The sequence below is a fragment of the Chamaea fasciata genome, unplaced genomic scaffold (assembly GCF_029207755.1).
Source record: "Chamaea fasciata isolate MVZ Bird 193981 ecotype frontalis unplaced genomic scaffold, bChaFas1.0.hap1 SCAF_2, whole genome shotgun sequence".
NCBI classification, from domain to species: Eukaryota; Metazoa; Chordata; class Aves; order Passeriformes; family Sylviidae; genus Chamaea; species Chamaea fasciata.
In genome coordinates this window covers 72,475,454-72,503,310 of record NW_027094087.1, presented here as the reverse complement: position 1 = coordinate 72,503,310, position 27,857 = coordinate 72,475,454, and positions in this window count along the sequence as shown.

Sequence of the window (27,857 nt, the reverse complement as noted above, 5' to 3'; positions counted from 1 at the left end):
TGTACAATCACAATGATACTTTCCAGTTCCTATCACAGAACTTGAATCTGATGGACACTAACCAAGTTATTATCTGAGTCACTGTCTTACTACAATGGGATTCATGCTCATTGCAGGCTCCATTCAGGGAGCATGTTGGCATTTCTTAGATCGATGTAGGCACCTTTCTCGTGTCTAAGTCAAAGAAAGCAATAAAGACTTTGTAAGCCAGAATTCAGCTCCTTCTCATCACAGGGTACAATCAGGTCATTCTTTACCTCTTTTATTTCCTCCTGATGAACACTCAGCAGGTAAAAGAAGTTTTGATCATCACTGATGCAGTCTACATTTTCTCTCATTTTAACTATCTAAAAGTTAGGATGTCTATTTGCCTTGTTCCTTGCTTAGTCAATAAAATAAGAGTAATGAAACTAACTCAAAAATAAATGTTTAGTAGTTGTAATAAACTTGTCCCTACAATGAATACAGAGGAAATCCAAACAATTTATTTCTACAACTTTCAACAGTTTTTGATATCTATAGACAAACTGTGGGGGAAATCTACAGTGCCTCCTTTTGGGAATATATTTTTGAGTTAAAAATAACTGATATGACAAAAACTAATTTCATATAGCATGTGTGAATAGAATACTCAAACCTGCCCATTCTGTACAGCTTGTTCACCAAAAACTGGCAAAACTAGGAGAAAAGATAGTATGGGCTTTAAGCAGATAATAGCAGAATTAAACATCAATGAGGGAATTATCTGGAGACATTTTAAATAAGGATGTTGTCATACTGTGAAGAAGTTTTGACTGATCAGCTGCAGCTATCTGAGAGATTCTGTCCCCACGGGCAGTGCCCTGGGGCACCTGAACCTTGTCCAGGTTGAACAGCACAGCTGCTACCCAGCAACAGGCTGGCAGCATAGAGGCAGTCTGCAGGCACCCCAGTCTGGGGAGCAAGCACATCTCCTGGGGCACTTCCTCACTGGTGGGTGCACCAACAGCATGTCAGGAGCAGGAGCAAAGCACAAAGAACTGGGGCAACATTCCTGCAGGAAGGATGTGAACATAAGGGAGACCCCAAGGCTGTAAAGGAGGGTGAGCTTGCAGTTCTGTGTGCATGTGTGCAAGGTCCTTAGAACTTCTGGGCATTAGTTACGGAGTAGCAGTGTCAGGACCCTGAGGGTCACTAACAGGTCTTATTCATTCTGCCCAGACTTTCCTAAGATCTCCTAAACTCTGCTGTCTTCCTGTCCCTGATGGCCCTTTCAGTATGCCCTGCTCCTCAGTCTGTGTGCTGCTGTCCCACCTGGGGACACCCACGTGGCTCCCAGCATGCTTTCCCTTACAGAGCATCTCCATTCCAGGTAGATGGAATTTGTAGATAGTCACTAAAATTTGTTAAGTGTCTAATACATGGTTTAGCTGTTTTATTGGTTACATTTATCTTGCATGTGTAGTCATGGATTGCTGTTATGTCACTAATTAATAAACCATTATGATTCTGATTTAATATAAACCACAAGAGGCGAGAAGTTTTTCCCTGAAAAGTAGAGGAATTAAAATTAAAACTAAACACATGGGTTTGTATTCTGTACTATTGAATTTTATCTTCTCATTATTATTCTGCCCCTCAAGATTGTCTGAATAATTTTTTTGGGAGAGAAAGGAAGGAGAAAGTCCATGTATACAGTAATAATATTAGACAAGCGCTCTAGAGCTCTGGTCTTTTTGTTTTTTCTGAGCCATATTTCTAGAATTCCATATTTTTCAAATATTTAAATTTAAAATTTTAGAATTTTACAGTAATGATGCATATGGTCTTATACTCTTAAGAGCACCTTCTTTTACAATTTTTCTAATATTAATTCAATTTTTTTTCTGATCTTTAGGACATGTTGCTTTCTTTTTTCTAAAGCCATGCTAATCTTTCAATTTTATTAGAGTAGACTTACTTTGTGATTTACACTCTATTTATTAAAATGTCCAAGTATTCATATATTCCAACATCATGTGTTTGTCTCACATGGAAATGTGAGTTCTTAGCTTTAGCATATCATAGAATAGACACTGAAACTGTAATGGAGAATGTTTTTCATGGATTCTATTAATGGGTAAATTTTTTTTTTTAAATCCTAATGGTAAAGATAGCTGATTATATTCCATGTATTCAAGAATTTCTCACAATTAAATTAACTACCAGTAACAAATTGTGTGGGTTTATGAATTACTTTTAACAAGACACAAATTCAGAAGCTGTAGATTCATCCCATTAGTAAGAATACATTAGTATTCTACTCTTTAGTAATTAATTAAAGAGCATATGCTGAACAAATTACTTAATTCCTAAGGAACTAAAACTTGGCAAAAATATCTGCTTTTTTAAAAAAAAAGCCAGACAAAATAAAGGAATAAAAAGCATTTTTACATGGTCTTATTTAGTCTCAGAAAATAAAGGAGGATATATACTTTCTGACATCAATACATAATTTGTTTTGCAGTAATAGTAATAATATGTAGGTTTGGACATTTGACTACTTTCATGACCTGATCAAAAATAGATAAAAAAAGAAAATATTAAAAACTTAAAATGTTTAATATCTTCTCCTTTTTTCCCCACAGTTTTCTGTGTTTTTGTGCAGAGAAAACTGAGCAGAAAATTCTGGATTTTTTTGTCCTAAAGAGAGATGCATTAGATAGACTGATTCTGTCAAATAGCACCTCAAAGGTTGCAATTTGAGATCAGTGTATGCACCTCTGGAATGAATTATGTGCTTGGATTTTTTTATGTTACGTTTCTTCTTTAGGATTTTTTTTTTTTCTCATTCAAGGTAAAACTCCTGATGTTTACTAAACATGATGGTTTAGATTTTTGATTTTTGTTTGTTGGTTTGTTGGTTTGTTAATAGACTGTTACAAATGGGTGTGGGGTTTAGATAAATCCCTGCTCTTTTCCCAGTCTGCCAGCAGCAGAAGTGAGGTGGCCAGCACCCAAAAACCCACTCTCGTTGGCAAGTTCTTTAATAATGGCTGATTTGGTCTATTACAGAGTGAATTATTTCTTTAATAGCCACAAAACTAACAGACATAAGACTTAAAACAAACTTTACACTACACAGGAATAAGAACAAAAAGGTGTACACAGTAGGTGTACACAGCATGACATTAAAGGTACCATTAATTTTACAGCTAGTGAAGAAATAATATAACTTACGATTCAATGTATCTTACCATCCACTTGTTAGTATGGCACATATTGATATCCTTTCCCTCAATTCCCAGGAAAGTAACCCCGGAATCTGTGTCAAAATTCCAGGTGAAGTCCTGAATGCTTGTCAGGGTAGATGTGTGTAAGAGACTTCTATCTCTGTGATAATTCATATGACTTCTGCCCCTGTGATAATTTCATAGTCTTTGTAAAACAGTGTCTCCCAGTCAGGAATATTTATTTTATCTCTTACCACATCTGGTCTCCAGACTAAGATGTTGACTCTTAGCTGGGGCCTGAGATCTTTTGGCACCAGAGATGACCCCTTGTGTCAGGGACTGAAGAGAGGTCTGAGGCCTGACATATTTTGTCTGCAATTGTGCACATCAACAAGATAATGCAGAGGAAGAACTTCCTGTTAGCTGGTAGGACTAACCTTCAGAAATGAAACTGTGTATTGGTCGCCTGGTGGGATTCATCCTGTGAAAGGGGAACAATACACCATAAAGTCATTGTTGGCATGGAGGTGTGATCATGGGCTGTTGTGACCTCATCTCATGTGCTGGCCCCATGTGACATGATGTTGAAACTGGCCAATCCTGAGGATGAGATATAAGTTGTGGTCCTGGGGTGGAGGAGAGAGAATGACATGTTTTCACCCAGGGGACTCCCTGAAGGTGCGTTGCCCTCCTGCCCCTCCTGCTCAGGAGCCATGGTCTATCTCCTTCTCCTGCTTGGCAGCTTCTCCAACATCCAGGGGTTGGTATGTATTTAATGGTTAACACATCAATTAAAATTGACTTGCTCTGCTATTCTGACTGTGTCATAAGATTTTTGTGCACAGGCATCCTCCCAAACAAGTAACAATCCTTGCTGGATCTTTCATCTGTATCAACTACCTGTGATAGAAAGGGTGGCGAGACACGTCCTGCCACTTAGACAAGGACATTTTTTACGTGTATTGTGAAAAATGATCGTTAGAATGTTTTATGTTACAAGTTACAAAAAGAACAGGGACGAAAAAAATACTAATTTTTTCATGAATGGTGATTTTGTTCTTAACATCTACTGAATGTTCCAGACCAATAAATTTGGTTTTCAAAAAAATATTTTATTATACATTGCAGAAGTCTCAGTCTTAACACTGTAATACAGTTTATTAGCTTCTCTAATGAAGGGGAAAGAAGACATCAGTATATCTAGAAGCTGTATGAAACATCTTTAGGATCTGAGCCCTAAATTTTAGTCTTTGGAAAATATTTGAACATTCTGTACTGTACCAGCCAGTACTATAAGTCAATAATATATCAAGATCCTGAAGTAATTTGTAGGAAAAGTCATAGGGGAAATACAAAAATATCAATAAAAATAAATTCTACATCTGAAAGATCATAAAGTTTCAGCTAATTAAAAATGAATCATTTAAGCCTTGTCCTTAAAAGGAGTGAAAGGGAACTTCCTTGGGAACCTTAGAACGAAAGTAGAACAACAAGAAAATCAAAGTAAAAAGATCAGTTGCTAACAGACCAAAGTATGTTTGCTGTATTTAATAGAAACCTGAAGGAGAGAAAGAAGTATAGTAAGTTGGCATGAATATGTGCTTTATAAAGATTGGTAGAAAAACTGTGGTGATAGAAGAATAGACAGAAAAACTCAGAGTATATGAGGAATTCTTATACAATGAGTTTGCAGCAACCAATAGATCTTTGCTACTTCTTCTGGATGAACAATTCTCAGAAGCTGTTACATTATTTTACTATTATCGTGTTTAAAATTTGCTTTCTTTGCTGATGTTTGTGTACTGATTGGCTAGATTCTTACCACATAGTTTTATTACAGTTCTATTGTTACAGCTTACACAGTACTCATTGCAAGCAAATATAGTTTTTCTCATTACACGTGAGGTTGATTTAAAAAGGATAAAGGATTTAAAGAAAGACCTGAAGAGCTTAGGCTCAGCAGAATATTTAATATTATACATTAGCTCTGAAATACAACAGTATTTCTTCCATATCTAAAAACCTTTTCATTGCCTAGCCTTTAGTTTTAATGATAAAATTAAGTACCATTGAGATGGAGTTAAACATGTATTTCTGAAGTTACCAATGTGAGGAAAGAAATAAACAAGGAACATTTTACCTTTGTAGGTATTACCCCTAACACTGTATATTTTCAAAGTAATAGGTAAGGGGTTTTTTTTATTTCAGTTTCTCATTAGAAAATGATAAGGTAGGACAAAAAAGGATATTCATGAGAAAACTCCACAACAGTAATAGACCACTCATATTTTTTTCCTTCCCTTGTGTTTTGTTAATCACAAACACGGTGAATTCCCCATGTTCCTCTTTCACATTTGTTAGAAGTCATGTTAAAAATACCCTTTCCATTCCTTCTCCTTTCTATATTCACCTGTATACTAATTACCAAGAACTACAGTTGAAAATAGCTCTTGCATGATTGCATCTTTTTTTTCCCAGGACATAGGACATCTTCAAATGAGTAAGTTATCTTGTAGTCCATAGACATTCATAGGGAAGTAAAAGTAATATTTTATTAGAAGTTATTAGTTCAATATACCAAAAAGAATTGATATCAAACTTGTCTGGGAAAAAAAAAAAACCAACAAATAAACAAACAAAAAAATTCCTCATTTTCACTCTCAGGCAACAGTAGAAGTTTTATATTTGTGAAACTTAAAGTTGTCTGGAAATGTCTTGGAAAGTTAAATGCATACATCTATATTTTGAAGTTAACATAGCTCCGGGCTAATGTTATGTAACACTGTTTACTGGCAGAAGATAGTTCTGTTAACATGGTTGGCTGCTTTTTTTTTTCATTCCATTGAGTTTCTGTAAACTTCCCATGAATCCTTAAAATCTTTTGGTTAACTGTTTTAGAGATATTTTAATCTTTTTTTACATGATAATTCAAATTATAGAACAGAATATTATCTATGAAAAATTCCCCATACACTTCAAAGTGTAAAAATGTTTAGCATAATTTCTAGATAAATCACAGAGAGTCATGACAGCAAAACTTTTTCAAAATCCAGTGTGTTTAGGGAACCCAATCCTTATTTTTCCGTTCTTGTTTTAGGTTTATTTAGGAAAAATTACCTATAAGGCCAAATCCTTGCTTCAGAGAATTCTCTTGTGCCAGTTCTTTTTACATTCACACATGGAGCAATAGTACTTGAAATATTGCCTTAGGTTTTAATGAATGTAGAGAAACAATTCACCAACATGGACACAGGGTTTTTTACTATTATGTTTAAAATCTCTAGATATATAGGAAAAGTATAGAATCATGGCAAATTAAAACCAGACATAGAATATATTTCAGTTTCTCCCAGTTCCACTCCAAGAAATAAATATCTGAATAATTTGAAGCGTACAAAAGGAAAATTCCGTTAGATAATGAGAGAAAAAGATTGCAGCAGGAGAACTTCTGAAGAATTTTTAATGGTATGTGTCTGGTTATGCATTGATTCAAATTATCACTACATTTAACTGTGTTCAAGTATCCATATGCATGATCCAACACTTGTACTTACACATGTTTATGCACACTGGACCTCTTCCAAAGATTCTAAGTCCTGATATAGGCATCGGAACAGGTGATGGAGAGCAGAACCCAGTCCCATAATGAATCTGTGCTTGTACCATATGGCTGTGGCCTTACAATTGTTTGTAAGGGTAACATAAAGGAACTGTTGCCTAATTACTCTCTTCTGCTTCTTGGACTGTGTGCCAGGTGAGATGTTTGAAAAGCTCACAGATCTACTCATCCTGTGTATCTGTGATATGGGATACCAAAGCAGGGAAGAGACAGGACTGGTGGTCTGAAAAATAAGATTCAGTTCATTAATGGGATTCTAAAGACTGAGACTCATATTTCGTGAGGTTTTTCAGGGACTTTGCCTTGTCTCTGCCATTATCTTCCATCTGAAACAATTACTGCAAACATATTAATGAAGATTGCTCTATTTACTTCTATTCAGTCTCATTTCAAACAGGGTAGGTTTCCTCTGCATGGTCTAATACTGCTTGTGATATTAGTTTATTTAGAGTGTGTGGTGAAAAAATAAACAGATAAGTAAATACATTCCATATTTTTGGTTTCATTCTTAAATACCTCATTTAGAAAAAGAAAAAAAGAAAAAAATAATAACAAAGGTTGTTGAGAAAACAATCAAAAATGAAGGGTTTTACTGGGCATGAAACCTCATTTTAAATTCTATGTTTCTAATGTCTCTATAGATCTTTGTAGCTTTGTTCCTCCATTCTGAAAGTTCTTTCTTCACTTTATTAAAAGGTAAAAAAGCACTACAAGAGCTTTGTGACTTAAGAGTTTTGTCTTGTCAACAGACAAAAGAAGGAATATTTGGAACCTGCACCTGTTTTTTGCACAATTTACTGTGTCCCTCTCAGTAATTTATATATATATATATATATATATGCACATAAATTCCTCTATGGTCTTGAAATAAATGCTGTAATGCTTTTATTTTCAGTTCTTTATTAGAATGTGACATAAGAAATCAATATGTAATTTGAAGAAGAGAGAATCTAATTTTATTTAGTCATATGATTTTCTGTAGCAAATGAAGAACTTTTAAAGAAAGTTAAATCCTGACTTGCTTTTTCTATGTGGGTTTCTGAACACTAAATTTTCTTAAACATTTGTGGTGATACATAAAATATAAAGATCTTTGGATTTGTTTTAGGAACCAATTCTCTTGCCTCTGAACTACATCTTTTTGGTAGACATGAAGTTTCAATTATACTGACAATTAAGAATGCAGATAAAAATGTTCCATGCAATAAAATTCCCATTAAAATTTACTAACTTGAAAAGCAAAGTGTCAAAATGATGTTAATGTTAATGTGGAATCCTGGAACTTTGAAAACCCCATTGATTTTACTGAATATAGCTTTTGATCAATAGGAGCATTCTGATAAGTAGGTCTGTTATTTTATCTACTAACTTTTGCAGTTTAATGGACTTAACTATATAGAAATTGAGTCTTGACAAAATATCCCAGGTAATTGAATATTCATTTTTCTTAGGGCTCAAATGAAGTTATCAGAATTATATAAGTGAGATAATGAGAACTTAGCCTTATCAGGTTGAGAGAGACAAGGAGTGAGAGAAAGAGAGAAATGAGTTAGATGCACAGGTATTATGCAGAACTGGACTTTTAACACAGGTTGATTTCCATGTGTAGAAGAATTGAAAAAAAAGTTAGAAAATCAAAACAAAGCAACAACAATTAAAAAAAAGAAAAATGGTTTAGAAGACAAATGTAGAGCTAAACAAACTGAAATACCCAGGATATATTCTCCAGATCTGAACAAGATCCATAAAGTGATGTAATCAGGAAAGGGCAAAAGGGAATCAAGGAAGTTATCCAGAGGCCAGTAAAGTAAGAGAGAGAAGATATACAACTTTTTTGGTTTGGTTTGGTTTGTTTGTGGGGTTGTTTTGTTTTTGTTTGTGTTTTGTTTTGTTTTGTTTTGTGTTTTTTTTTGTTTGTTTTGTTTGTTTTGGAGGTGAGGGGAAGGGAGGGAAGTGTACTGGGATGAACTTTGCATAACAACTAGTATCTGCTGACTTCAGTGTCTATGTAACATAGTGCTAAAGGCAACATAAAAATGCTAATCTTTTTTATTATTGTCTTTCTATTTTGGTGCTGTCTTGCAACTAGTATGATAATGCTGAAGTATACTCCCATTAACACATTAGGTTAGCCATAGAATATCTAAGACTGTGAGGTACATACTAGAAAGAAATCAACCGTACATGCAAGCAGAAAAGCCAGAGCCAATGAATCCACCCCACTTCTCCAACTGCTCCTGACTATATTTGGGGTTCTTCATTGCTGCATTTGCTCTAGAATTTTTTTTTTTTTCTTAATGCATCTTATCAAGTGTAATTAAAGGACTGGAGTTTGACTGTCTTAGATGACTTTCACTCTAAATTTCAAGATGTAAAGTACTTTAAAGTGCGTGGGATCAAAGTGTCATCCCTGAAGTAGCCCATTAAAAGATCCTCATCAGTTAATAAATCTCCCAAGTACATAACTTATGGGATTGTTTGCATTTAAACTCAGTATAATCACTGTGACACAGAATTATTAATTCTGGTAAAATACTCCATCTAGTCCTAAATCTAATATTTATTCACTTATATGTATAAACTATGCTTCCATTCCATCATATTCCAAATTTAATGTACTTGAGAGAACATTGATATCAAGGTCACACATTCACTTCTATAAATCAGATATATTTGATACTATCTGAAGTGCAAGCATTAGGAAATTCAGTTTATTAATTTAAATTAACAACAAATTGAAGCAAATCAAAACTAATTATTCTATGTGGTGTATTTTTTTACTGTTCTGATAGAAAAATACCATCCTTTTTTAAACTTCCCTGTACTTCACTTTTAGTTTTTTGTCTTCTGAATTAACAACTAACAGATACCTTAGATATATTCCTGAACAAAGAATATGTTTCTCTACTGTTCTCTTGGTATTTTTGCTTCCAAATACATTTTTAATAAGTATTCATACTTTTAAATGATTTTTAATGTGCGAGATCCTATCAGAATTTGTTTATTTCCCTAACCAGAGTTTAAAAAGAGAAGCAACTGAGCTTCTAAACATAAAACATTTGAATTAATACTAATAATTCTAAATGAATTAAGTATATTGAGTTTTTCCTGTTAAATCTGGAATTTAAATTGATATAAATTCATAATAGATGAATCTTGCATCATATTTCTTTATTGTTTAACTACACATTGGTTTTCCCCGATCTTATTTCTAACGACTAACTGACAAGAGAATCAAAGGTTTATGTCTAGAAATATATTGTATATTTTACTAAAAGATGCATGAAAGGGAAATAAATGTATATGCAAATGAAGAGTCACATCAAGCTAGATATGTATCTGCCAGATTCCAGAATGGTTGCAGCCTCTACAAGAGGCAACAAGCTAAAGAACACAGTTGAGACTTGGAAAAAAAAAAAAAAAAAAAAAAAAAAAAAAAAAAAAAAAAAAAACCAAAAACCAACATAAACACTTCAGAATCTGTCAGGAAAGTACCATCAGTACAGTCGGTGAGCTTCAGTCATCCACTGAATCAATGCATCCTCCAGGCTCACTGACAGGCTCTGAAATGCTTTTCTCTGTTCATCAGGTTAATAGAGTCAAGATGATGATGTGTGTTTTTCAGCTATACTAGAAAGTATTGTGAGGCAGTAGGACATAATTATCTCTGCAGTTAAATTGTTAGTATGGTTCCTGGGATGATTTTAGTCCTACTTGTCTTCAATAATACCCAGGTCCAATGGAGCAGTTAGCAGAGACCAGAAGAAAAAATCCTAACCACAGCTATTCTGTCCCAAAGGACATTAACTGAGCAGTTATGGCTAAGCCTTATCATTTAGCATCTGAGTCAGAGGAATGTCCCTAGCACCATTTAGCTTATTAGTATCAAAACAAACCAGAATTTCAAAAAGATACTGTCTGAGGAAAACATGAATAAAATCTATTCCTACAGTCTAGTACAGAGTCATGAAAGAAACAAAATTCCTTAAGATGTATTACAAAACCCTTTAGAGGAGCTGAAATAGAGCCTTTTTTAAAAAATTTGTGCTTCCTCTGTCTTCTGTGTTACTATATTTCAGCAAGGTGGAGTTAAAACATTGCTTTAAAACATCAGCTTGATAGTTGTGATGTCTCTATTTTTAACCTTGTTATGAAAGTCACATTCATTTAAAGGAATCAGTGTTTGCTACTTTTATACCTTTTGCTGCGCTGACCTCTTTGAACCAGCAAATAAAACCAGAACTGCTTTTAGTTAGTGACTTCTGATGATGTGATGTTACTGCTTTATAGTTATGATACACCTCCAGAATTATTAGCCTATATACCAATGCAGATAGGTCTCCTTTTTTTTTTTTTTTTTTTTTTTTTTTTTTTTTTTTTTTTTTGGGGGGGGGGGCAAGGGGGCAGGAAATTGGTTTAGTTTTGTGTTTTCTTTGTTTTGTAGGGTGGGCTTGGTTTTTTTGTTTGCTTGTTTTGTGTTTGGTTTTGCTTGTTGGGGGCTTTTTGCACCTGGCATTTCTTTTCTCAGTAATTTTTTTTTTTTTTTTTTTTTTTTTTAATACCTCTTTGGAGCCAACTTGATAGGTAGATCAACTGTTGGGAGTAAAAGAGAGAATATAATTTAAGGGATGCTATGGACAGAAACATAAGACGAGTGGAAAAGTGGCTTACACAGTTGACAGGAATGAGATTATTTCCTTCTATTTGCAAAACTAGTGAAAAGAGAGCTACAAATAGGACTCGAGAATGAAATTTCTTTAGGGTATTTCAAGATTTCTTATTCTTGTGCCTACATATTACGACAATTAAGAAAGATCTAGGTAAGCATTAGTGTTCTGACAACATTTCCACAATGTGTGATACTTACTAAACACCTTAAACTGAAAATCAGACTTAGTCCTACCATGCAAAATAATCTTGTTAGACACTGTATTTTATTTGTCATCTGACTTCCTGTGCCATTCTCCCTTCCTTGTCCTTGTATTTTATTTTATGGCATGTTATATAGTCACACCACACCAAATCAAACAACATTTATGCTAAATATCTTACTTATAGACTATGAAGCAAATTTGTGATTTAAGTGGAAATGTTGATTATGATGATAAATGTTGCAAGTCCTTAAAATACTGTTCTGTGTTATGCCTTGCTTTTTCTGGCAGCTGAAATTAGTTCCTCTTCAGAAGTTTTATGGAAGTTATTAAATAGGCCTATTTAATATTTAGAATGAATCCATTTTGGTCAGTGGCATAAGTAAATCTTCTGTTCCAGGGTACAAAAGAAAAACACAGGTTTAGTTTTTCACCTAGAAACCTAAATATGTTTCCTGGATTACTGGTAAAATAATAAACTGGAATAACATTTTCTTCTTTTTGAAGTGTCATATTCTCTTTCTAACTGCATCATGATAATCTTCAAAATAACAAAAAATACCAAAATCATGTTGGAAAAAGTTTTTGCAAATCAATCCTATGCTATTTCTGACTTCACAGAACTATTATGTTTAATCTATTTCACAGAGGCACTACTTTTAAGTTCAGAAAAACTTTAACTGTCTCGACAGCATCCTGGAATACTTATAGATGTATGTGGGAATAGTCAGAGAGCCCAAAACTGGGAATCAGCTATCATTAATAAATTAAAACACTGAAGTCATAGGACCTCACTAATTATGCAGGTCCGAATTATGAACTCATTATTGTTCAGGGGACTAAAGTTTAAAATAAACATTCATTTAGCTGCAAGTAAGCAATTTTTCTTTCAGCTGTACCAGTAATTCTATTTTCTTCATAAGTCTGATATAAAGGTTATGATACTGAAACACTTCTCTATTGTGTCATGACATGATAATTCAGGGCTATTTGTATTTATAACAAAATGCCCAAAATGCCTGAAAAAGGGTTAATACACTTCTGCCTGCCTTTCCCATTCCTCCACAACTCAAAAAGTAATATGAGAAGCGGAATACAAAATTGCTGAAGATGACAGAAATATAGAAGCCACAGATGGCATTTGTTGCTTACATTAAGAAATTCAAATTGCAGCATGGAAGGATATTTTTCCAAAAAATATCTATATTTTTATTTAACGGAGCTTTAGAGGTCTAAGACAATATCCTTTCTTTCCCACTTGTGACCCATCTGTTGCATGTTCAACTCAGAGTAGTTAAATGGTGAGGAGAGGACAGAGTTGCAGAGGCAAGACATGATTTTGAAAAGGAGTGTATGATCAGTCATGATAAAAACAGCAGAGTTCAAGTATGGAGCAAAGGCCCTGAGACTTGACATGGAGAGGTCATTGTAGGCCTTGATGTTAGCATATCCTTGGTGCACAATAAAAATCAAATTAGAGAGGATCTGTGTTGGATTGAGAGGAAGGGAACTTGAGGCAATTGCTATAATCTATGAGTTCAAGGAGTTCACCGATAAAGGGAAGAAGTGGTACAGAAAAGAAAGGGGGAATGGAAGGGTTGACTTTCGGAAGCTGCTGGATATTACAGTATGATTATATTGTTAGGAGAAGAAACAGGAGAAAGGGCAGCAGGGCTTGAGAAGTCATGGTGTTGAAGTGGGAAGAAATGGAGTCACAGGCAGGAGCAAGGGCCAAAAGATGGAAGGAAGATATAAGTGGAGAGGTCATGTTGGATCTCGTAGATCTTTGCTAGAAACTACAGAGGTAATATAGATAAAAGGAAGAATCAATTCTTTTATCTGCTATAACAAAAACTGTCCCACCTCCTCATTTGGGCTGCATGCTAGCAAAGATTAAACATCAAAAAGAATGGAATTTGATTCACATCCTGTGAATAGCCAGACTCTATGTAAATGTTATAGTATGATATAAATAAGATAAATCTTGTAGAGAAAAAAAATATTAGCCTATAATGCAACAAAGAAGACCCATCTTTTCTGTAGTATTTGAATACATCCATTTATGTTAGGGGATGGAGGTGGAGAAAAAAGGACGAACAAAGAAAGCAAAAACCGTAAGATTTCCATTCTAACTGAAGAAAATAAGTCATGATATTACAAATGTTCAACGTTTCATCAAGATAAGAGTAGATTAATTTTCAAGTGTTCCTATAGTTACGTAAAAGCTCATTTCTCCAGATAAATTCTTATAAATAATATATCTCACTGATTCCTTTCAGAAGGTGGTACCAAATGGGGAAACTAATGGTTAAAGCCAACAGTTATAGCAATTCAAGTATAGTGTGAATATTGACTCTGAAGAGTGTTAGTAGGGGGCATAGTCCCAAAGAGTTCTAGATATTCAAATGCTGGTTCTTTTTCATTCAAAATAGCACAGCTCTTCTCAAGCTAAATGGTGTGATCAAACCCTTAGAGTCTTCAAAGTACACAAAAGCTTGCAGAATTTAAAGTAGTGTATACCCCATTCCAACACAAATCTGTATTATGGGAATATTATAAGAAATTAAATCTCTTTTTAGCACAGTGTGTACAGTTATAATGATAATGAATTTTATGATACCCATCAGAAAGTATTTCTAAAGCCTTTTCTGTTTTCTGTTACTCACCAGAGTGCAGCTTCTTGTGAACTCCAACATTTTTGTAAATTATTTGACAGAAATAAATTCCCTAGCATATATTAAATAGTTTCATGGAAATATGAAAGTTTTACATAAACAGAATTGTGGAAGAAATTAAATTCAAATAGTACAGAATCATGTCAACTCACACTTAATTAGATGATGGTGTAAATATTTGCATCTGCAGTGATTGAATGTAGCATTAGAATAGATCTGTTATCTATTTGATTTTTTACCCTATGGAGATTTTGCTGCAGCAGTTCTGCTACGTAATGATCTTAATTTACACAATAAATAGATAACCACTTTCAGTATTCTCTCACTGAAGCAGCAATACCACTCCTCGTAATAACTTCACATTTACCATGCCTATAGCACAGAATGATTAGATGCTGCATTTTGCAATATTGAAGATGACAAATCACCAGTCTGTGGAAAGTAATGTTTAAATACCACATTTTGAGAAGAATGGTGCTAGTTCATAACCACATGCATGCATCAAAAAAAGTGCAACAAATAGATTTAATTTGGTGCTAGTTGTGAAATTATATATAAATTTTCTCAATTTTTAAAATAAATATAATTCAGTTGCTGCTGTCAGGATCCTCCTTCATATCTCTCTTTACAAGTAATTTTGAGGGTAGGAGTAGATAGACTTGAAAGAAATGTTAGAATCCAAATTTAAGGGTACCAGAGCTGTTTTGATGAATGCTGTGCCTTGTCACTTGAAAAAAGACCAAATTCTTCAAAAAGAGACAATGTAAATCAATCTATGTCAGATTTTCAGAGAAATCGGGACAAATGAAGAAGCAAGACAATTCTCTTCTTCACTTTCTCTGAGGCACAGTAAGCTTTGTAAACATGACTGTAAAAATCCTCTGTAACTGAGCTTCCCCAGGTGGGCTGAGCTTCCCTACGTGCAATAGAAACTGATATGGTGTGTTTAGAAATCATATGTTTGATTATCTATTATACACTTTCAGTGAGAAATACCCCCATACAAACCGTTGGCTTCAGGAACGTTGATGAACGAGGAATGTGAGGTAAACTTTTGATCTCACTATTGCAGTTTTAAAGTAACACATTTGGGAGTCCTACAATTGCTATAAATCAATATTCCTGGCAACCTGCTGATTCCTCTCAAAGTGAATGACTAACAGAAGAACATTAATGAAAGAGACTACTTGCAGGTGTTTTCTGGAATAGAAGTTCTCTTTCAAATGTGACTGTTTTTTTCAGAAGCATCTAACATTTTTCTGAAAGCCAGGAGGATTAGGATCAAAGCTGGTTAAAGGCATAGGCTTCAGATTTCCTATTTCTGGTATCACCATGACAATTGTAAGAGTAGACTTCCACCACGAAAGCTTTGTGGGCAAGAGAACTTATGTTAAACTTTTGTTGCCCCCCCAAAAAACCCCCTTTCAAATATTTTCATATTTGTCATATCATTAGTTTCCAATGAAAATTAAGGTCTTCATACAGACAGTATAAGCCTATCAACACTGGACTTGCTTCTTAATGTCTTTCACATTTTTTTTAAGTGCTGAGAAAAAAATCACTCTCTTACTGTTGCTAGAGGACACAAAGGAACCACACTCACCCGTCAAGTTGAGAAATGAGGAGAGAAAGAGAAAGTTTATTATGATTTGGAATTTTTATAGGGTTTGGAATTTTTTCAGGGATTGGGGGATGAGAGTAACACCTCTCTGACCCCAGTGGTCAACTTAGAAGTTCATCAATTTGTCCTTCCCCCTGGAAGGAATGCATATTTACAAAATATCAGTCTTTGTTTTTGTTACAAGTGTGAGAAAGCTCCAGTAGAAATGTGAAAAACATCAGAAGGCTGAAAAATCAGGGTGACATCTTACATCAACAATTCATATGTTTAAACCACTGCTCTAAATTTAACAACAAAAACCTCAGCTTTGCCTCACAGGGCTCATATTTCCTTATGCTTTTTGGTCCTGCTGATCATGTTCTGTATTCTCCTCTGAGCCATCTGAGATTAGGCTCTATCATTCCTCAAACACAGGGCCTACATGAGGAATAGAATGAAACAATTCACTGGCATAACTTCAGCTTGCAAAAAGGATTTTGGCGTTTTTTGACTAATATTCTTTCTGAGGTTAGTTATAACCACGCATTCTGGCTTGTATCAGAAACAGTGTGGCTACCAGGCCTAGGAAAGGGAATCTTCCCCTCTACTCGGCAGGTCACACCTCAAGAACTGTATCCACTTTTGGAGCCCTCAATTCAGGAAGCACATTGAGGTACTGGAGCATGTGTAGAGAAGTGCATAGAGTCCAGAGCACATGGCCTATGAGGAGCAGCTGAAGGAGCTGGGGTTGTTTAGCCTGGAGAAAAGGAGGGTCAGTGGGAACCTATTGCTTTCCAAAACCTGAAAGGAGGTTGTAGCCAGGTGAGGTTTGACCTTTTCCCTTAGGCAACCAGCAAGAGGACAAGAGGGCATAGACAATCTGTGCCAGGTGAGGTTTAGCTTGGACATTAGGAAGAATTTCTTCACAGAAGAGGTGATTAGATATTGCAATGGGCTGCCCAGGGATATGGTGGAGTCACTGTCCCTGGAGGTGTTTAAGGAAAGACTGGATGCAGCACTCAACGCCATGGTCTGGTTGACAAGGTGGTGTTTGGTAATAGGTTGGACTCTATGATTTCAGAGTTTTTTTCCAGCCTAATTGAGTCTGTGATTCCTTTCCAAGTTAAACATTGGGCTCTTATTACTGCATAAATCCTCACAAGTGTCAGCAACAGTTTGTATCTTCTTTCTCATGCAGGGAAGACAATTGGAATTCCAATGGATGAAGTAATTTTTTGTTTAATCTTTAAGGAAGCTTAAGAAAATTTGCAGTGACTCTCTCTTCCACTTGGCTACACATTCTGGGGATGGAAATATTACATTCTAATTGTGGTAATCTAAGAAATAAAATCTCTAGTGACCTTGACAAACCATCTAGTGACTCAGATATCATGTGCAGTTTTGTTGTGTAAGTGCTAGGCTAAAATACTCTCATGGCATAGGAAAGGGTGTCTGCAGATTCCCTAGTATCCAGTTTGAGTGTCATTCCATGATAAATGAATCATACCCTGAATTCTTGTCTACTATGCGTTTTATACTGTAAAAAGAGGTAAGTTCTCTCTCAATTGCATCACTTCATTAAATTGAGAAAACAATGACCAGAGAAATATATAGCCTCAGATATATCACTAAGAGTAGAAATGTGAGACAGAAAATCAAGGAGAAGAAAAGGAGATGGTGGAAGCATATGATAATCTGGTAGGAAATTAGTTAATTTTGCCTATACATAATAAAATTCAAATAATATGGGGAAAGCAAGATTAAAAGGGTCAAAGGCAAATAAAAGGATTTAATTTAAATTATTTTATAATGAAAAAACAAAGATAAAATAAGTTCAGTTTTGGGCTCCTCACTACAAGAAAGACATTGGCATGCAGGACTGTGTCCAGAGATCAGCAACAACGTTGGTAAAGGGTCTGGAGTACAAGTTCAGGATCATCATTCTTTTTACATTCCTAAATTTATAAGACAATTTATGAAACAATTAGTCTATTTTAATTTCTCTGAGTTTATTTGACTTATAGTTAAGCATTCCCTCTGATGGAAGCTCAGTTACCTAAAGACATGGATCTTTCATCATCTCTTCCTTCTGCTGTTGAACTTTAGGCTTTATGTGTAATTGAAATTTAATAAATGTCTGACTGTTGCCTTTCACTTTGTCTTTTCGTTATGTTTCTGAAGATGTGCTTATGTCCCAGATCATGATTCAGTCCACTACTGCCTTAATTTATTTATATAGGTTTTATAAATATATATATATAGATATATATATATATATATATATATAAACATGCCTCATTTCCTGAAGAAACCAGTGATGAAATAGAAGTCTGCAGGCATGGTGGTTTTACATATTTCCCTCTATGATCTAAGATGAGGTTTAATAGCTTTGAGGTTGAGGACCTGTTACGACGCCAAAAGAATACATTTTTTTTTCTTCCTCTTCTCTTAATGTTTACATGCTGTTTCTAAGAAAAGTGTATCCTACCATCCCTGATAAGATTTCACCATACTTTGCTTTAAATCTTTCTTTCAAGTAATAGTTGAACACAGTCTTTTTTGCCTAATGCTACTGAATCCTTCTCTTGTATTAAATCCTTGTCTGGTGCAATAATTATGAAATTAATTGTTGGGCACAATGACATACATAGTCATAGATCTAACCTCAGTTTTTACAAGGAAACTGGAAATATTGCTGAAAATTGACTCTAGTCCCTATTGTAGAAGTAACACTTGGTGTTTTAATTTTATTTTTTTTCCCAACAATAATTTGGGCAACATGCTTGTGTTTGCAGAGTAGGAATAAGCAACTATTGTAATTATTTTAGATATTTACACACGTACAGTTGAAACAAAGTTTCCTAATTTTAAGTAAAGGAGAAAAAAAGAAGAAGAATTTTGAAAAACACCCACTGCCTTAGATTATTCAAGTTAGGTATTTCAAATGAAGATGAAATTTCATGGTTCTGCAACAGACACCTTCAAGTGTATTATTTTCATGGTGAATTCTATGAGGTAAATAGAACTGAAATGAATCTCAGGCACTATCAGATAGTCTCGGAAGTATTTTGGGAATCTTGCACTTAAAAAAACACAAAGCAGAGAGAAAGCATGTTTGGCCTGAAGACTGATCTTGATTTGTAAATACAATAGGCTGTCTTCTTTCACTACACTGTGTAGAATGATTAAAAGTTAATCATAGTGTGCCACAGGAGCCAAAGCAGCTTTTTCTGAGATTTTTTACTCAACACAGTCATAATATCAAAAAATGAGCAATGCTTTTTAAGCAGCTTTAGAATGTTCTTACTTTCTTTTGATTTTTTTTCTTATTGTTTAATTTCCATATACCAGTTTGCTCCCTTCTCTGCACTAACATTTTGTTAGCAATGACTAAATTTTGCAGTCTCTTCTAATCTGTAAAAACTAAGCTAAAGTGTTAACTAAAAAATTGATTTGAATATATTGTGAATTTTTGCTTAATACTCAGTATTTGACATGCAAAAATACAGACTTTAATGATTTGATTTACAATTAATTTAAACTATGAATTAAAAGTTGCATAAAAGTTTATTATAATAACATTATTGCTCTAGAAAGTGCTTGATTCTTTGCAGTTAACCTCATCACGTTTTTTATAACTTACATACATACATAGAATTTTTCAAGTTTCATCTTTAAACTAAGTGAAATCTAACCTAAAAATCCTAAATGGTCCTTCTTATGGAATGTCCAACAGGGAGGGTAAGGGAAAAGTCAGTCAGGGATAGTTTAGTTCACTGTGTAAAATTAAACAAAAAAGATAATTAAAAAAAAAAAAAAGGTGAGGAAAAGATTTAACTGTTTTATTTGATTGTGTGTATTTGAATACATATTTTAAAATGTATCTCTTACCCTTTAATTTTTTTCATGGAGTGGAAATTAAACCTATCAAGTCAAATGTTTATTCTCCCCACTTAATTAAAATGTTTATCTGTCTAATTAATAAAGAGAGTGTAATAATTATGTGCAATATATGTCAAAATCATAGCTATTATTATTTATCAAGTGGAGAAGACCTATGCACTATTTATTTGTTGTGCTTAATACTTCTTTGCTTTTTATTCCCAGAAGATCACCTCTGAGATCAGTTAGGGATTTGGAACTGTGTGCCATGCATTCAAGCATGCAAAGAATAATAGGCTTGATGCCACATCATGTGTTTTCCTAGTGTTCAATTATGTGGCACAAGCCAACTTGCTATTACATAGTTTATTAAAAAAAAAAAAAAAAAAAAAAAGAAAACAAATGAAAAAACCCCACCCATGAAGATGCGTTTGAAGTCTATTTAAAGCATTCATAGTATGCTGAAAAAAATACAGTAATGATTACAGGAAAAAAAAAATATACATCTTATTTACAAATAATGATGTGTTATTTAGAAAGTATGAATAAATATTTTGTGTGTGTGTGTCAGAAATAAATTTGTTAGTTTGAGTTAAGAAGTAAGTAAGGGATAGACTGAACCACAGAGCTTTGTAGGACACGGACTTTTGCTGGTTATTTTGTAGTGGGTCAAATGCCTGTTCACCACTTTATAGATGAAGTTCGTGTGTCAAAAAAGGACACAAATTCTATTAGTTAAAAGAAAATCTGGTCCCTATCATGCTATTTTAAAATTATATTTGGCGTAAACAGAGAGTAGAACATGCTTGTAGAAGTAGAATTGATTGTCATCAGCATTGGGCTTTAGCAAAAGCCTTTTAAAAGATCAGAAAAGCATACTCTCCAGTTTTGTGAATAACAAGAAAACTAAGGAATAATTGTAACGCCTGTAATGACTGTTTTTCTGTAATAAGTATTATAAATATTTTAAATATATAATTATACAGTGTTTTATTATATAAATAGATACTAAAATATACTATAAATATATAGATATAGAAAATAAAATTATGTGCATGTATATAATATAAAAATGCTCTGTATAAACACATACAAAATCAATCCTCTAGAGAGATATCTAGAGTCAGTTTTGCCTCACATTTTCTCTATAAAGGTAGTTGCCCATTTAAACAATCCACCTAGCAGTTTCCTGATTCCTAAATCTATACATTATATATTGCTGCATGAATATTAATAAATAATAGTAGTAAATTAAAGTAGCATTTTCTCTGTTCACTTGTTAAAGGGAAATTTTTCAGGTGTTTAATTTATATGACTGTTGTAAGTTTGCCAATATTACTGCTGTTTTCTTGAAATTATGGGTTGGTTGTATACTGGAGAAAAACTGAATCTATTAATATTTTTTTCCTTAGCAGGGGTGAAAGAGTCCAATTCTCTTACCCTTCAGAAAGAATATAATAGCCAGTTGTTGGATTGCTGAGTTCTTAGGAAAGTGTTTTAAACATTGTTGTACCCATTACTTTTTTCAAAGAGATACAATCTGGATATGGGAAATTGAACACATTTACATTATCTATTATTTTTTTTCTATTATTATCTTGAAGAGTGCCCAAACCAGCATTTTCTTACAGTCTAGTGTTGGTATTATCATCTGTTTAATAATTTCTCACAATCCATTCAATTTTATTGGCAGATAAAAATACAGTTTTTCTCTTTTCCATTTTGAGGAATGCATTTTCCCACAGCCTCTAGGTATAAAACTCTAGTTCCAAAGTCAGGGAATAATAAAATCCAGCAAAAAGTTTTGTACTTATTCGGTATCATTTTTATGTTGCTACAAAGTCCAATGGCTGAAGATGTGAATATAATAGTTTGCTATTAAAATAACAAGAAACAAAAAAAGCAACATGAAAAAGTCAAACATCTCCCTCCACATCAACCTGAGAGTGGAGATCTATACTAATTTCAGTAATAGGCAAGTTCAGGTATTCCTAGGTAAACACCAATCATCCTTCAATAGCCAATGGCATTACACACCAGAGACACAAAATACACACAGAATTAATAACTTGCAGCAAATTTTTCCCTTCTGCACTGGTTTTACAGATATCCTGCAGCTGCCTGAAAATCTGTGTCCAGTATCATTTGACATATATAAAGCTGTTACAGATTTCTGCAGAAGATCATTAGATGTTGGGTTTTGCAAAGTTCTGCATGCTTTTGTTCCTTGCTTTAAAATGGTTCCTCCCTGTACCCCCACGTTAAACCCTTTTGGTCTTTCCCAAGTTATGAGTCCATTCCATCACTCTGCAATCCCGCCCAGAAGCCTGGAAAGTTTTGGTGAGGCTCTGGGGTGATTCAGCAGGGTCTCGGTTCCCCTCCCTTTCTTGTGTATAGAACTGTTCTACTGATTACCCCTTTGTTCTGGGTCACGCCCCCCCCCCCCCCCCCCCCCTTTCTGGGGTTTGTTTTAGATTGCTCCGTACCCCTTTCCACACTCCCTGTACTTAAACTGAGACCCAGAGGAAAAAACCTCACTTCTACATGGACCACCCTCTGGGTCAAATAAAACCCTGTTGTACCCACGTGAAGTCCTCCTTTCTTCCATACCAATGCCACGCTTCTGCCTGAGGCCAGGACTCACAAAATCAGAAAGGTACCAAGCCTGCACCCTTAAGTGCGAGTTCGGTGAAAGAGCTAGCCAGATGGCAGCTCTGAACACCTGTAATTAGATATGTTAGCAGAGGCCTTTTGCTTTGGTGGCCAAGGGAAAGCAAGGGGCTTCTGGAAACCAAATTATGTATCCCATCATAACAAAAATTACACTGTATAAACTTTGTGTATGTCACTGAATCCTTCGGTGAGATTTAATTGGATGTACTTAAGACCTAGATGTCATTGCTGAAATTTGGTGGGATAAATTCCATAACTGGAATGTGGCTTTCCATGGCTACAGACTGTTTAGAAGGGATGGGGGAAGAAGGAGGGAAGGAAAGGTTGCCCTCTACATCAGGAGGTGGATAGAGTGTGAAGAGTCATGAAGGTAGCATGTGATTTTATTGCAGTGTCCTAAATGCAGACGTTGCCCTGGAAAGCAGTGCCACCCTGACCTTCAAAACAGCTAATACAAATCAAGATATATCTACCCTTATCTTTAAAGCCATCATTTACACATGGAATATGCAAAGTGTTTTGTTACAGACAATTAAGTAGGACTGGTAATGGAAGTGAAATGCTATGTATTACAGTCATTACCACTGCATTACCTGTGATGGCTACCGTTATAAGAATTCTAGTTTGTTAAGAACTACAATATCTCTCTCTAATGTATGTGATAAAGTTCTCTTTCAGAGTTCCTGGAAATGGTAGGGAATTTCTCAGAACTTCTGTTTTTAAGAACATGAGAAGAATTTTTACCTAGAGTTTTAGACTAAGTAATTAAAGGTTAGAATAAAAAATTAACGATGAAACATGAAATATAGTAGAAAGATGAAAAGAGAACCCAAAGCTCAGTCACATCTCTTCTATTCATTTAGAGTTAGAAAGGTAATTTTCCCTTGATTTAAAAAAATAGTCAATATATGAATTAAAAAAAAATAAAAAGAAAGAAAATAAAACAGAGGTATGAACATTATCTGTCTGTTATAGCAAAGTATATTTTCTATTCCTCTACATATAGAAAACTCTTGTTTCCATATTTTCATGACTGATTTCTGTTACAAATATGCATCTGCATGAAACATTCTTTTGTATATTTTTAACAGAAACTAATTTCAAAAAGAGTAACTCTAATAATATATACAAACATAATTTTCTTAGTACTCCATAATATACTCCTATATTATTCATGCCTCTAAATAAAAAAGGCAGGTTAGCAATGATGATTTAAAATTACAGTTTTTTTCCAACTTTGCTTTCACATTTACTCAGTGGTGAAGTGATTTTCCCTCTTATTTTCTCTGCCATGACAGGCCAGGGGTCTGCTGTCAGATAAAGCAACAGCGAGAGTAATGCTGACTGACAGAAAACACTTTGGCAGCCTAAAAAAAATTATAATTATGCTTTGCATTTAAATACCAGAAAAAAAAAAAAAAAAGTCCTAAACTACTACATTGGATTTTTTGGCCTGTGGGCCAGTTCTCATTCACAGAACTGCAAAATTATAAAAGATGTCAAAATCTGAAAGGTTGTTCATTACTATAGGTCATCCACAATGAGAAAACAAATAACAATTTAAAAAAAATCAAACATATTTTTAGTATTATTCCCCTGAAATTTTCTCTTTCTTCTTCAACAGAAAAGTCTACAATGCACTGTGTCACTACACAGTTAAACAGTCTCTAACTAGCATAACTCTTCCCAGTTTTTTAATAGCCTGAAGTATGTCCTCAAAATGATGTTACATAAAAGGCACAGAATTATTTCATATTATCTTGCATTACTATTCCTTGAAAATAATTCACAAAAATATTTGCCTGCGAAAAAGAATGGTTTGGGGTTAGCCTATATTAGGGTATGCCTAAATTTGCTTCTTACTATAAAATAGCCCCAAGATTTGGTCCAAAAGAGTGTTATTAATATCTTTATAAAAGTTTACCACAATTACATTTATGTTATGAATGTATCTTTTCATAAACAAAAGTGGGAAAGAAACCCGACTAATCAAAACCCCACAATATTTATGAGATATTAAGTATGAAAGGTAACACCCTTGGTTCAACTGTTATTTTTCAGCATTAATAGCTATATTTTTAATTTGCTCAAATGCATGTTCTGTGCACACATTTTTGGAAGTATGACTGAAGTAATTATTTTTCAGAAAAATATTAGAATATGAAATACATCAAAATAATAGCTAGATAGTAATGAAAATTGGAAGGCTGAAATTAACTTTGTGGTTGCTTTTATCTACAACAGACCTGTTTCATAGATGTGCTTTAAAGGTCTTGCTGAAGAGACTAGGTGTAAACATTTACTGGTAAAGCACTAATAATCTGTAAATATGTGCATGTTCTGAAGGAATAATCCAACTTTTACTGGAGGGGCCCACCTTAAGAATTTCCATGTCAGTTTTTTACATCTAGTGGAGAAAACAATGTAACCTGATAAGATTCACTGAAAAGACAACTAAAAGAAGTGGTGTCTTTGAAGACTTATAATCTAGACCTCAGTCTCTTCAATTTATAGAACCCCTCTCTTGACTGACGATTAGATATCTTCAGAATAGAAAAAACATTTGTGTTGAAAACAAGTGGTTTATCTGCTTAAAGAAATACCATAAAATATATTGTCAAAAAGAGGTTTAATATGAATTTGTGGAAATGCAACTTTACATAGTTCCATTTCAAGGTTCACTCTACTTGTTACAAACATTAAAGCATATAAAGGATCATCAATTTAGAAGCAATTTTGAATGATTTACACAAAAATCAGGAATGCAAAAGGAGGTAAAGGTGCGAAGTATATGGATGAAAAGTTAAGGGTGCAAAAGTGTTTAGCAGCAGTTAATCGGTGAGTACTTTGACACTTACAAAGCAGTTTGATGGGGTTTACTACAACTATAAAAATTACTTGTCTGTAGATTTATATAGTGACATTCATACCATAATCAATTCACATAGGTAAAATGATGTGTGCACCTCCTTCTTTATGTGCAAAGGTACGTATCAAAAATTCCTCTCAAGTTCAGTGAAATACATGAAATCCTTTTATGTTTCCCATGAGCACCTAGAGGAACATGGAGATACATGTGTATGTGTGTATGATACTTATGTATGATGTATGTAGACTTCATCATCAGCAATGGTCCTTTGAATATTGCCAACTTAAAGGTTTGCCAGCTCTGAGAGATGTCAAATTCAGAGGAATGTGCTCACATAACCTGCTGCATCTATGGTGGTTCAGATAACAGATGGTAATTCTTTGAGATGTCCTGAAATTATTTCTGACATTTATATCTCTATTCTCCTCAGAGGAAGAGTCTTATAAATTAAAAACTTTCTATCATGTGCTATTTTAATGAAGACCAATATTTCTTAAATCCCCTAATAGTATAGAAAGTGGCATTATAAAAAATAATTAAACATATAAGACGCAGTATAAGAAACTTACCTGTGAGAATAAAACAAGTGGTGACTATATGAAATTAAAGGCTTACTATTAGTAATATTTTGTTAGTCTGAATATGCTAACGTATTAATAAGAGTAGGAAAACAAATCCTGAAAAATCTTATTAAATTAAATTGGATAATTTTTAAATTCAAGACTATATCAGCAAGATCCACTTATCAGACAGAAAATTATTACGCAGTTCTTCATTGAACAAATATTTGGTTTTCCACAGATATAGCTTCCCATCTAAGGAAAATTATAGCTGTCTTTTACTGTACTCCAGAAGCTTTACAAGCCTGCCATTTAGAGATTGTAAACAATAAAAATAAATAAAATAAAGTAAAATAAAATAAATAAAATAAAATAAAATAAAAATTTAACAGCACTGGAACATCTGTATTTTACTGATTGTAATAATTAGTGCAGTAATATTTGAAAATTTGGAATGTTTAATGACTCATATTGACTAGCTATTTCCTGATTAGAAATAACTACTTGGAAACAGGTAGTCCTAATTCACCCATTTAATAAAATATTTCTCTTAGAGAAAAAAAAATAGATTAATTGATTTGGGACAATGAAATCTACCTTTTCCTCTTTGAAACATTTTTTTTTTTCTCTAAGTGATTTGAACTGTTTCAGATGAGTCAGAGATGATGTGTAACACCAAGAGAAATTTAGTCTTTATTCTTGTGAAGAAATATCCAAATACATGAGATACACTTTCTCACTAGAACACTATGAAATACTTCTACAAATTTCTCTGTGATAAAGCAAGAGTGCAAGTATTAACCCTTTGTTTCCACTACTTAGCTACTTCTTTCTAAACTGTCTGCAGAACAATAACTGCTCACTTAAAAATGGCTCTTGTAAAAAAACCTCAACCAATCAGACAACCTCATTCCCCTACTTTTAAAATGGAAAATTCCATTGCTTACTTGTGAATATTTTTACCTACAGATTAATTTCAAGATACACTGTCAGTGTGAAAGGGACAGAAATTTTAAACTAAACTGTCTATTTAAAATTGATATAAAATGCTTAAGTCTTCAGTTTACTCTTTTATATTTCATATTGCATCTCTCACTCCCCATTTTTATTTTGGCCTTACTTCTCATATGTATGCCTGTTCTACATAAACGACCATGATTATTTTTATTGGGTGATCTAGCTATCTATCTCACTAATTCTGAGCTGAATGCAGTGAGAACAAAAGATCCACAAGGAACATGTACCGTTTCATCTTTGGAATATGAATTTCTCATAGCTGGGAAACAGTATTTAATTCTCTTTGAACTTTTTCTTTTTCTTTTTTTTTTTTTTTTTTTTTTTTTTTTTGGCCTCTACCTCACTCAGCTTTGCCTCAGAGCCTTTTGCACATCATAAATGATTTGCTCCAAGATGTCTTGATATGAAAGTTCTTTCCATAAAGTTCTTGATCTGAGAACATATAAAGGACAGATTTAGTTTTAGGGTATCTTTAAAGGTCCTTGTTAAACAGCAGGAATCCTTTTGTGGAAAAACACAGTTATAAAAGACATAGTTGGAGACCCTGAGGTCCTCCATGTTGACTATGTGACTGAACCAACACAAGTAAAATATTATCAGCACAGTTTCAGCAGTACTATAAAAAGTAACCACTGTGCTTGTCATATGGCTATGCCATAATCCAGAATGGATATCACTGGAATATTTGGAGCAGCCAGATGTGATAAATGAATAGTCAAACTCAGATGTGTATAAAAGAAGAACACCCAAACCCTGAGACATATAGATGTTACAATATAAGGGTTATATGTTTAGTGTATACTACCTATAAATACAAATGAGACAAGAAGAAAATCCTTGTGTATCTGAAAGATACCAAAAAAGAGAGCTACATTACACCCCCGCAATAGCGGAAGAAAA